This window comes from Triticum urartu, chromosome 4 (genome assembly GCF_003073215.2).
Source record: "Triticum urartu cultivar G1812 chromosome 4, Tu2.1, whole genome shotgun sequence".
NCBI classification, from domain to species: domain Eukaryota; kingdom Viridiplantae; phylum Streptophyta; class Magnoliopsida; order Poales; family Poaceae; genus Triticum; species Triticum urartu.
The window spans coordinates 442954417-442966288 of record NC_053025.1 but is presented as its reverse complement, the minus strand read 5'-3'; positions in this window follow the sequence as shown (position 1 = coordinate 442966288).

Sequence of the window (11872 nt, the reverse complement as noted above, 5' to 3'; positions counted from 1 at the left end):
TTTAATGAGTGCTCACAATCATAAAAGATGTCCAAGATAGTATACTTATATGTGAACTTCCTATTAATTTCAACGATGACCAAAACTATGTTTGTCAACTCTCAACAACTTTTATTCATCATACTTTTTATATGTGAAGTCATTACTCTCCATAAGATCCATATGATCTCTTTATTTCTTTTTATTCTTTCTCTTTTATTTTATTCTCTCAAGATCATAGCAAGATAATCAAGCCCTTGACTCAACACTAATATTTATTATATATAGCTCACAGACTCGATTACATAGAAGGATCATAAAGCAAAACTCAAAACTAGATAATACTAAAAATTTATTCTACTAGGTCAAGATATTACCAAAAGGATCGAACTAAGAAAAATGGTAAAGGTAAAAGTGTGCCGGTGATACGATACCAGGGCACTCCCCCAAGCTTGGTAGTTGCCAAGGGGAGTGCCCATACCCATGTGATTATGTCTCCTTCTTCGGGGGTGGTGATGTGATATTCTTGGCGATGATGCCCCTCAAGATACGATTCTCTTCCTCAAGCTTATTGACTTGCTGCTTGAGGTCCATTATTTCCTTACGGAGCTTGCCCGTGACGGCTAAAGCTCCTTTCACCCAAGGATGTTGCATGGCTACGGGAGAACAAGTAACACTCTTTTTCATATTTTCATAAGAAAGAAATCTAACATTGGAAGGGATGACCGAGTTTGGAATAGCTGAGCTCTGTAGTTCCCCCATCGTGAATCCAGCTCGGAAACGGGAAGTAACTTCTTGATCCTCCTCCATTGCATCTACCCTTTTCAAGTCGGCCTCCATATCTTCCTCAGTTGATGGCCCAAAGTGGTCAGCACCGCTGTTTGCTCTTGGCCTAGGTGTCGGATGTGACACCCGACTCTCCCCGGCTGACTCTTGAGAAGACATCTTGCTCCAAATCTATGGCAGAAACAGCTCGAAACAAAAACAGAGGATAATCACGTGGTACGGTGGTCAAAACTTTCGAGAGATTATATAATGATTTTTTGCCGACCAAAAGAAGTATCGTGCAAGAAAACAAAGTCCGGAGAGCACACGAGGTGCCCACGAGGCAGGAGGGCACGCCCTCCACCCTCATGGACGCCTCGTGTCCTTCCCGGACTGCTTCTTGTTTTCCTATTTTCTTAAATATTCCAAAACGGAGAAAAATTGCTATTAGAACTGTTTTGGAGTCGGTTTACTTACCGTACCACGTACCTATTCCTTTTCGGAGTCTGAAACATTCTGGAAAGTGTCCCTTATGTATTCCTCCGGGGTTACGGTTTCAATAACATTACTTTCAACATTTATAGGATTACCTGAGATATAATGTTTGATTCTTTGACCGTTCACCACCCTCGGATTTGTGCCTTCGAAGTTGTTGATTTTTATGGCACTAGAACGATAGATCTCCTCGATAATGTAAGGACCTTCCCCATTTAGAGAGGAGTTTTCCTACAAAAAATCTTAAGCGAGAGTTGTATAACAATACATAATCACCTACATTAAACTCACGTTTTTGTATCCTTTTGTCATGCCATCTTTTAACTTTTTCTTTAAATAGTTTGGCATTTTCATAGGCCTGGGTTCGCCACTCATCAAGTGAGCTAATGTCAAATAACCTCTTCTCACTGGCAAGTTTGAAATCATAATTGAGCTCTTTAATGGCCCAATATGCCTTATGTTCTAGTTCGAGAGGTAAGTGACATGCTTTTCCATAAACCATTTTATACGGAGACATACCCATAGGATTTTTATATGCAGTCCTATAAGCCCATAATGCATCATCAAGTTTCTTGGACCAATTCTTTCTAGATCTATTAATAGTCTTTTGCAAAATTAACTTAAGCTCTCTATTACTTAGTTCTACTTGACCGCTAAACTGTGGATGATAAGGAGATGCAATTCTATGGTTAACATCATACTTAGCAAGCATTTTACGAAAAGAACCATGAATAAAATGTGAACCACCATCAGTCATTAAGTATCTAGGGACTCCAAACCTCGGAAAAATAACTTCTTTAAGCATCTTAATAGAGGTGTTATGATCAGCACTACTAGTTGGAATAGCTTCTACCCACTTAGTAACATAATCAACAACAACTTAAATATGTGTATACCCATTAGAGGAAGGAAATGGTCCCATATAATCAAATCCCCAAACATCAAATGGTTCAATAACAAGTGAATAATTCATAGGCATTTCTTGAAATCTACTAATATTACCAATTCTTTGACATTCATCAAAAGACAAGACAAACTTACGAGCATCCTTGAAGAGAGTGGGCCAATAAAAACTGGATTGCAATACCTTATGTGCAGTTCTATCTCCAGTGTGGTGTCCTCCATAAGCCTCGGAGTGACAGTTACGTAGGATCTGTTCCTGTTCATGCTCAGGTACACAACGTCTAATAACACCATCTACTCCTTCTTTATAAAGGTGTGGGTCATCCCAGAAGTAATGTCTTAAATCATAGAAGAACTTTTTCTTTTGTTGGTATGTGAAACTAGGTGGTATAAATTTAGCAACAATATAATTAGCATAATCAGCATACCAAGGAGCAGTACGAGAAGCATTTATGACAACTAGTTGTTCATCAGGAAAGCTATCATCAATAGGTAGTGGGTCATCAAGAACATTCTCTAGCCTAGACAGGTTGTCTACAACGGGATTCTCAGCTCCCTTTCTATCAATAATATGAAAATCAAATTCTTGTAGCAAGAGAACCCATCTAATAAGTCTAGGTTTAGCATCTTTCTTTTCCATAAGATATTTAATAGCAGCATGATCAGTGTGAACAGTTACTTTAGAATCAACAATATAAGGTCTGAACTTATCACAAGCAAATACAACTACTAAAAATTCTTTTTCAGTAGTAGCATAATTTCTTTGAGCACTGTTTAGAGTCTTACTAGCATATTGGATAACATTTAATTTCTTATCAACTCTTTGTCCTAGAACAGCCCCTATAGCATAATCACTAGCATCACACATGATTTCAAATGGTAAATTCCAATTAGGAGGCTGAACAAATAGGTGCAGAAATCAAAGTTTTCTTAAGTATTTCAAATGCTTCCACACAATCATCATCAAAGACAAAAGGAACATCTTTTTGTAAGAGCTTAGTCAGGGGCCTAGAAATTTTAGAGAAGTCCTTAATGAACCTCCTAGAAAAACCGGCATGACCAAGGAAACTTCTTATACCTTTCATGTCCTTAGGACACGGCATCCTTTCAATAGCATCAACCTTAGCTTTATCAACTTCAATACCTCTTTCATAAATTTTGTGCCCCAAGACAATACCTTCATTAACCATAAAGTGGCACTTCTCCCAATTCAAGACAAGATTAATTTCTTCACATCTCTGCAAAACTCGATCAAGGTTGCTTAAGCAATCATCAAAGAAGTTCCATAAACGGAGAAATCATCCATGAAAACCTCAATAATCTTTTCACAAAAGTCAGAGAATATAGCAGTCATACATCTTTGAAAGGTAGCAAGTGCATTGCATAAACCAAAAGGCATACGTCTATAAGCAAAGGTACTGAAAGGGCAAGTAAAAGTTGTATTTTCTTGATCCTCTTTTGACACGGGTATTTGAGAGAAACCAGAATAATCATCTAGAAAGCAAAATTGTGTATGTTTGGATAATCTTTCTAGCATTTGATCAATAAACGGTAAAGGGTAATGATCCTTTTTAGTAGCTTTATTTAATTTGCGAAAATCAATTACCATTCGATAGACTGTGACAATTCTTTGTGGGATCAATTCATCTTTATTATTAGGAACAACAGTAATACCTCCCTTCTTAGGGACACAATGGACACGACTTACCCACTGACTATCAGCAACAGGATAAATTATACCTGCCTCCAGAAGCTTAGTATTTCTTTTCTTACCACTTCTTTCATCTTATGATTTAACAGTCGTTGGTGATCAACAACCGGTTTTGCGTCTTTATCCAATTTTATTTTGTGCTAGCATAGAGTGGGACTAATGCCCTTAAGATCATCAAGAGTATATCCAATAGCAGCATGGTGCTTCTTCAGAGTTTTCAATAATTTCTTTTCTTCTTGCTCTGAAAGGTTAGCACTAAAAATAATAGAATATATCTCTTTCTCATCAAGATAAGCATATTTAAGAGTATCAGGCAAAGGTTTAAGCTCAAACACGGGGTCACCCTTAGGTGGAGGAGGATCCCCTAGGATTTCAATAGGCAAGTTGTGTTTCAAAATAGGTCCCTGTTTAAAGAATACTTCATCTATTTCCCTTCTTTCATTCATAAACATATCATTTTCATGGTCTAGCAAATATTGTTCTAAAGGATCATTAGGAGGCACGATAATAGAAGCAAGACCAATAGTTTCATCTTTACTAGGCAATTCTTTATCATGGGGTTGTCTACGAAATTTAGCAAAATTAAACTCATGAGACATATCCCCCAAACCAATAGTAACAACATCCTTTTTGCAGTCTATCTTAGCATTAACAGTATTCAAGAAGGGTCTACCAAATATAATGAGACAAAAGTTATCTTTTGGGGAACCAAGAACAAGAAAATCAGCAGGATATTTAACTTTCCCACACAAGACTTCAACATCTCTAACAATCCCAACTGGTGAAATAGTGTCCCTATTGGCAAGTTTAATTGTAACATCAATTTCCTCTGCCTCAGCACGTGCAATATCATGCATAATTTCTTTGTATAAGGAACGAGGTATGATACGTCTCCAACGTATCTATAATTTTTGATTGTTCCATGCTATATTATATCCTGTTTTGGACTTTATTGGGCTTTATTATACACTTTTATATTATTTTTGGGACTAACCTATTAACCGGAGGCCCAGCCCAGAATTGCTATTTTCTTTTGCCTATTTCAGAGTTTCGCAGAAAAAGAATATCAAACGGATTCCAAACAGAATGAAACCTTCGGGAACGTGATTTTCGGAACGAACATGATCCAGAGGACTTGGACCCTACGTCAAGAAAGCAACCAGGAGGGCACGAGGTAGGGGGCGCACCTACCCCCCCCCCCAGGTGCGCCCTCCGCCCTCGTGGGGCCCATGTTGCTCCACCGGTGTACTTCTTCCTCCTATATATACCTACGTACCCCCAAACTACTAGATACGGAGCCAAAACCCTAATTCCACCGCCGTAACTTTATGTACCCGTGAGATCCCATCTTGGGGCTTTTCCGGAGCTCCGCCGGATGGGGCATCGATCACGGTGGGCTTCTACATCAACACCATAGCCTCTCCGATGAAGTGTGAGTAATTTACTTCACACCTTTGGGTCCATAGTTATTAGCTAGATGGCTTCTCTCTTTTTGGATCTCAATACAAAGTTCCCCCCTCTCTTGTGGAGATCTATTCGATGTAATCTTCTTTTTATGGTGTGTTTGTTGAGACCGATGAATTGTGGGTTTATGATCAAGTTTATCTATGAACAATATTTGAATCTTCTCTGAATTCTTTTATGTATGATTGGTTATCTTTGCAAGTCTCTTCGAATTATCAGTTTGGTTTGGCCTACTAGATTGATCTTTCTTGCAATGGGAGAAGTGCTTAGCTTTGGGTTCAATCTTGCGGTGTACTTTCCCAGTGACAGTAGGGGCAGCAAGGCATGTATTGTATTGTTGCCATCGAGGATAACAAGATGGGGTTTATATCATATTGCATGAGTTTATCCCTCTACATCATGTCATCTTGCTTAAAGCGTTACTCTGTTCTTTTGAACTTAATACTCTAGATGCATGCTGGATAGCGGTCGATGTGTGGAGTAATAGTAGTAGATGCAGGCAGGAGTCGGTCTACTTGTCTCGGACGTGATGCCTATATACATGATCATACCTAGATATTCTCATAACTATGCTCAATTCTGTCAATTGCTCAACAGTAATTTGTTTACCCACCGTAATACTTATGCTCTCGAGAGAAGCCACTAGTGAAACCTATGGCCCCCGGGTCTATTTTCCATTCATATTAATCTTCCGTCAACAAGCTATTTCCTTTTCCTTTATTTTTGCTTCTTTACTTTGCATCTTTATCATAAAAATACCAAAAATATTATCTTATCATATCTATCAGATCTCACTTTCGTAAGTGACCGTGAAGGGATTGACAACCCCTTTATTGCGTTGGTTGCGAGGATTTTATTTGTTTGTGTAGGTGCGAGGGACTCGCGCGTGGCCTCCTACTAGATTGATACCTTGGTTCTCAAAAACTGAGGGAAATACTTACGCTACTTTACTGCATCACCCTTTCCTCTGTAAGGGAAAACCAGCACAGTGCTCAAGAGTTAGCAAGAAGGATTTCTGGCGCCGTTGCCGGAGAGTCTACGCAAAAGTCAACATACCAAGTACCCATCACAAACCCTTATCTCCCGCATTACATTCTTTGCCATTTGACTCTCGTTTTCCTCTCCCCCACTTCGTCGTTGCTGTTTTATTCGCCCTCTCTCTCCGTCCTCCTTCTCTTTATCTATTTGCCTCTTTTTGCCCGTCTTTTGTTTGCTTGTGTGTTGGATTGCTTGCTTGTCACGATGGCTCTACCTAGATTTGGTGATCATCACCTTAAAAGGTTAGAAGAGATCGAAAGCAACGTCATGAGTTTTATGGTCTTACAATTTGAGCATAATAATTTCTTTAGAAACGAGCTCAAGGAACAAAAAAGCTTTATGGGTTTTATGAATAAAGAGCTCGATGATATGACTAAATAATTTGTTGGTTTGAAATCTCAGATTGCTCACCTTGAGAAGTTAATAGCTGAAGTCTCGGATAAGCAGGCCACCTTAGTTAATAAGATGGCCCCTTAGCCGGAAAATTTTGGGGACAATAAAGATGAAGATCTAAAAGTTATTGATGTGTCCCCTATTAAATCTTTGTTTTGCAATATGAATCTTGATAATGATGGGACTGAATATGATCCACCTTTACCTAGAAGACGTTCCAAAAATTCGGACTCTTTAGATCTTGATGCTAAAATTGTTAAAAGTGGGATTGAAGAAGTCAAAACTTTAAATATCAATGAACCCACTATTTTGGATCTCAAGGAATTTAATTATGATAATTGCTCTTTGATAAACTGTATTTCCTTGTTGCAATCCATGCTAAATTCTCCTCATGCTTATAGTCAAAATAAAGCCTTTACTAAACATATCGTTGATGCTTTGATGCAATCTTATGAAGAAAAACTTGAGCTGGAAGTTTCTATCCCTAGAAAACTTTATGATGAGTGGGAACCTACTATTAAAATTAAAATTAAAGATCATGAATGCTATGTTTTGTGTGATTTGGGTGCTAGTGTTTCCACGATTCCAAAGACTTTGTATGATTTGCTAGGTTTTCGTGATTTTGATGATTGCTCTTTAAACTTGCACCTTGCGGATTCAACTATTAAGAAACCTATGGGAAGAATTAATGATGTTCTTATTGTTGCAAATAGGAATGATGTGCCCGTAGATTTTATTGTTCTTGACATAGATTGCAATCCTTCATGTCCTATTATTCTTGGTAGACCTTTCCTTAGAACGATTGCTGCAATTATTGATACGAAGGAAGGGAATATTAGATTCCAATTTCCGTTAAGGAAAGGCATGGAACACTTCCCTAGAAATAAAATTAAATTATCATATGAATCTATTATGAGAGACACTTATGGATTGCCTACCAAAGATGGCAATACCTAGATCTATTCTTGATTGTTATGCCTAGCTAGGGGCGTTAAACGATAGCGCTTGTTGGGAGGCAACCCAATTTTATTTTTATTCCTTGCTTTTTGCTCCTGTTTAGTAATAAATAATTTATCTAGCCTCTGTTTTGTTTGTGTTTTTTGTGTTTAATTAGTGTTTGTGCCAAGTAGAACCGTTGGAAAGACTTGGGGAAAGTTTTTTTAATCTTGCTATAAAAAACAGAAACTTTAGCGCTAACGAGAATTGATGCCATTTTTATTTGCAAAGTGCTATTTAGTTAATTCTTTTTTCAGATGATTAATAAATAAATTACTCACGTTCAGAAATTTATTTTAGAATTTTTGGTGTTCCAGAACTTGCGTTAGCTACAGATTACTACAGACTATTCTGTTTTTGACAGATTCTGTTTTTCGTGTGTTGTTTGCTTATTTTGATGAATCTATGGCTAGTAAAATAGTTTATAAACCATAGAGAAGTTGTAATATAGCAGGTTAAACACCAATATAAATAAATAATGAGTTAATTACAGTACCTTGAAGTGGTGTTTTGTTTTCTTTCGCTAGCGGAGCTCACGAGATTTTCTACTTTAAGTTTTGTGTTGTAAAGTTTTCAAGATTTGGGTAAAAGATTTGATGGATTATGGAACAAGGAGTGGAAAGAGACTAAGCTTGGGGATGTCCATGGCACCCCAAGATAATCTAAAGACACCTAAAAGCCCAAGCATGGGGATGCCCCGGAAGGCATCCCCTCTTTCGTCTACTTCCATTGGTAACTTTACTTGTAGCTATATTTTTATTTACCACATGATATGTGTTTTGCTTGGAGCGTCTTGTATTATTTGAGTCTTTATTTGTTAGTTTTCCACTATCATTCTTGTTGTACACACCTTTTGAGAGAGACACACATGATTCGGAAATTGTTAGAATACTCTATGTGCTTCACTTATATCTTTTGAGTTATATAGTTTTTGCTCTAGTGCTTCACTTATATCTTTTAGGGCACGATGGTGGATTTGTTTTATAGAAACTATTGTTCTCTCATGATTCACTTAGATTATTTTGAGAGTCCTACAAAACAGCGTGGTAATTTGCTTTAATTATGTTAGGCATTCAAGATTAATAAAAAAATTCTTATGAGTGTGTTGAATACTATGAGAAGTTTGATACTTGATAATTGTTTTGAGATATGGAGATGGTGATATTAGAGTCATTCTAGTTGAGTAGTTGTGAATTTAAGAAATGCTTGTGCTGAAGTTTGTGATTCCGATAGCATGCACGTATGGTGAACCATTATGTGAAGAAGTTGGAGCATGAATTATTTATTGATTGTCTTCCTTATGAGTGGTGGTCGGGGACGAGCGATGGTCTTTTCCTACCAATCTATCCCCCTAGGAGCATGCGCGTAGTACTTTGCTTCGATAACTAATAAATTTTTGCAATAAGTATGTGAGTTCTTTATGACTAATGTTGAGTCCATGGATTATACGCACTCTCAACCTTCCACCATTGCTAGCCTCTCTAATACCTCGCACCTTTCGCTGGTATCATACACCCACCATATACCTTCCTCAAAACAGCCATCATACCTACCTATCATGGCATTTCCATAGCCATTCCGAGATATATTGCCATGCAACTTTCCACCGTTCCGTTTACTATGACACGCTCCATCATTGTCATATTGCTTTGCATGATCATGTAGTTGACATTTTAGTTGTGGCAAAGCCACCGTTCATAATTCTTTCGTACCAGTCACTCATGCATCATTGCTATCCCGGTATACCGCCGGAGGCATTCATATAGAGTCATACTTTGTTCTAGTATCGAGTTGTAATCATTGAGTTGTAAATAAATAGAAGTGTGATGATCATCATTCATAGAGTATTGTCCCAAAAAAAGGAGAAATGCCAAATAAAAAAAGGCCCAAAAAATAATAATAATAATAATAATAAGGGACAATACTACTATCCTTTTTCCACACTTGTGCTTCAAAGTAGCACCATGATCTTCATGATAGAGAGTCTCCTATGTTATCACTTTCATATACTAGTGGGATTTTTTATTATAGAACTTGGCTTGTATATTCCAATGATGGGCCTCCTCAAAATGCCCTAGGTCTTCGTGAGCAAGCGAGTTGGATGCACACCCATGATAACCCACAAGTATAGGGGATCAATTGTAGCCTCTTTCGATAAGTAAGAGTGTCGAACCCAACGAGGAGCTAAAGGCAGAACAAATATTCCCTCAAGTTCTATTGACCACTGATACAACTCTACGCACGCTTGACGTTCGCTTTACCTAGAACAAGTATGAAACTAGAAGTACTTTGTAGGTGTTTTTGGATAGGTTTGCAAGATAATAAAGATCATGTAAATAAAAGGTAGGGGCTTGATACGTCTCCAACGTATCTATAATTTTTGATTGCTCCATGCTACTTTATCTACTGTTTTGGACTATATTGGGCTTTATTTTCCACTTTTATATTATTTTTGGGACTAACCTATTAACCAGAGGCCCAGCCCAGAATTGCTGTTTTTTGCCTATTTCAGTATTTCGAGGAAACAGAATATCAAACGGAGTCCAAACGGAATGAAACCTTCGGGAACGTGATCTTCTCACCGAACGTGATCCAGGAGACTTGGACCCTACTCCAAGAAGTTTCCGGGGAGGTCACGAGGGTGGAGGGCGCGCCCCCCTGCCTCGTGGGCCCCTCGTGGCCCCCCTGACATACTTCTTCCGCCTATATATCTCCATATACCCTAAAAACATCCGGGAGCAACATAGATCGGGAGTTCCACCAGAAGCCTCCGTAGCCACCGAAACTCAATCTAGACCCGTTCCGGCACCCTGCCGGAGGGGGCAATCCTTCTCCGGTGGCCATCTTCATCATCCCGGTGCTGTCCATGACGAGGAGGGAGTAGTTCTCCCTCGGGGCTGAGGGTATGTACCAGTAGCCATGTGTTTGATCTCTCTCTCTCTCGTGTTCTTGAGATGATACGATCTTGATGTATCGCGAGCTTTGCTATTATATTTGGATCCTATGATGTTTCTTCCCCCCTCTTCTCTCTTGTAATGAATCGAGTTTCCCCTTTGAAGTAATCTTATCGCATTGAGTCTTTAAAGACTTGAGAACACTTGATGTATGTCTTGCCGTGGATATCTGTGGTGACAATGGGATACCACGTGCCACTTGATGTACGTTTTGGTGACCAACTTGCGGGTTTCGTGACATTGGGAACCTATGCATAGGGGTTGGCACACGTTTTCGTCGTGATTCTCCGGTAGAAACTTTGGGGCACTCTTTGAGATTCTTTGTGTTGGTTGAATAGATGAATTGAGATTGTGTGATGCATATCGTATAATCATGCCCACGGATACTTGAGGTGACATTGAAGTATCTAGGTGACATTAGGGTTTTGGTTGATTTGTATCTTAAGGTGTTATTCTAGTATGAACTCTAGGGCTGTTTGTGACACTTATAGGAATAGCCCAACGGATTGATTGGAAAGAATAACTTTGAGGTGGTTCCGTACCCTACCATAATCTCTTCGTTCGTTCTCCGCTATTAGTGACTTTGGAGTGACTCTTTGTTGCATGTTGAGGGATAATTTTATGATCCAATTATGTTAGTATTGTTGAGAGGACTTACACTAGTGAAAGTATGAACCCTAGGCCTTATTTCCTATCATTGCAATACCATTTACGCTCACTTTTATCATTAGTTACCTTGCTGTTTTTATATTTTCAGATTACAAATACCTTTATCTACCATCCATATTGCACTTGTATCACCATCTCTTCGCCGAACTAGTGCACCTATACAATTTACCATTGTATTGGGTGTGTTGGGGACACAAGAGACTCTTTGTTATTTGGTTGCAGGGTTGCTTGAGAGAGACCATCTTCATCCTACGCCTCCTACGGATTGATAAACCTTAGGTCATCCACTTGAGGGAAATTTGCTACTGTCCTACAAACCTCTGCACTTAGAGGCCCAATAGGGAGCATGCTTAGGTCCCATGCAAGAAATGGGAATGAATTTCGAACACCAGGGCACCGTTGATTGCCGGCAAAACATTGAGATGCCTGGTTTTTAAATTCTAGTAAATCCAAAACCTGTCCGAGTTCATGAAACTTGGCATGCTACCATGGAGCGCCATCAACA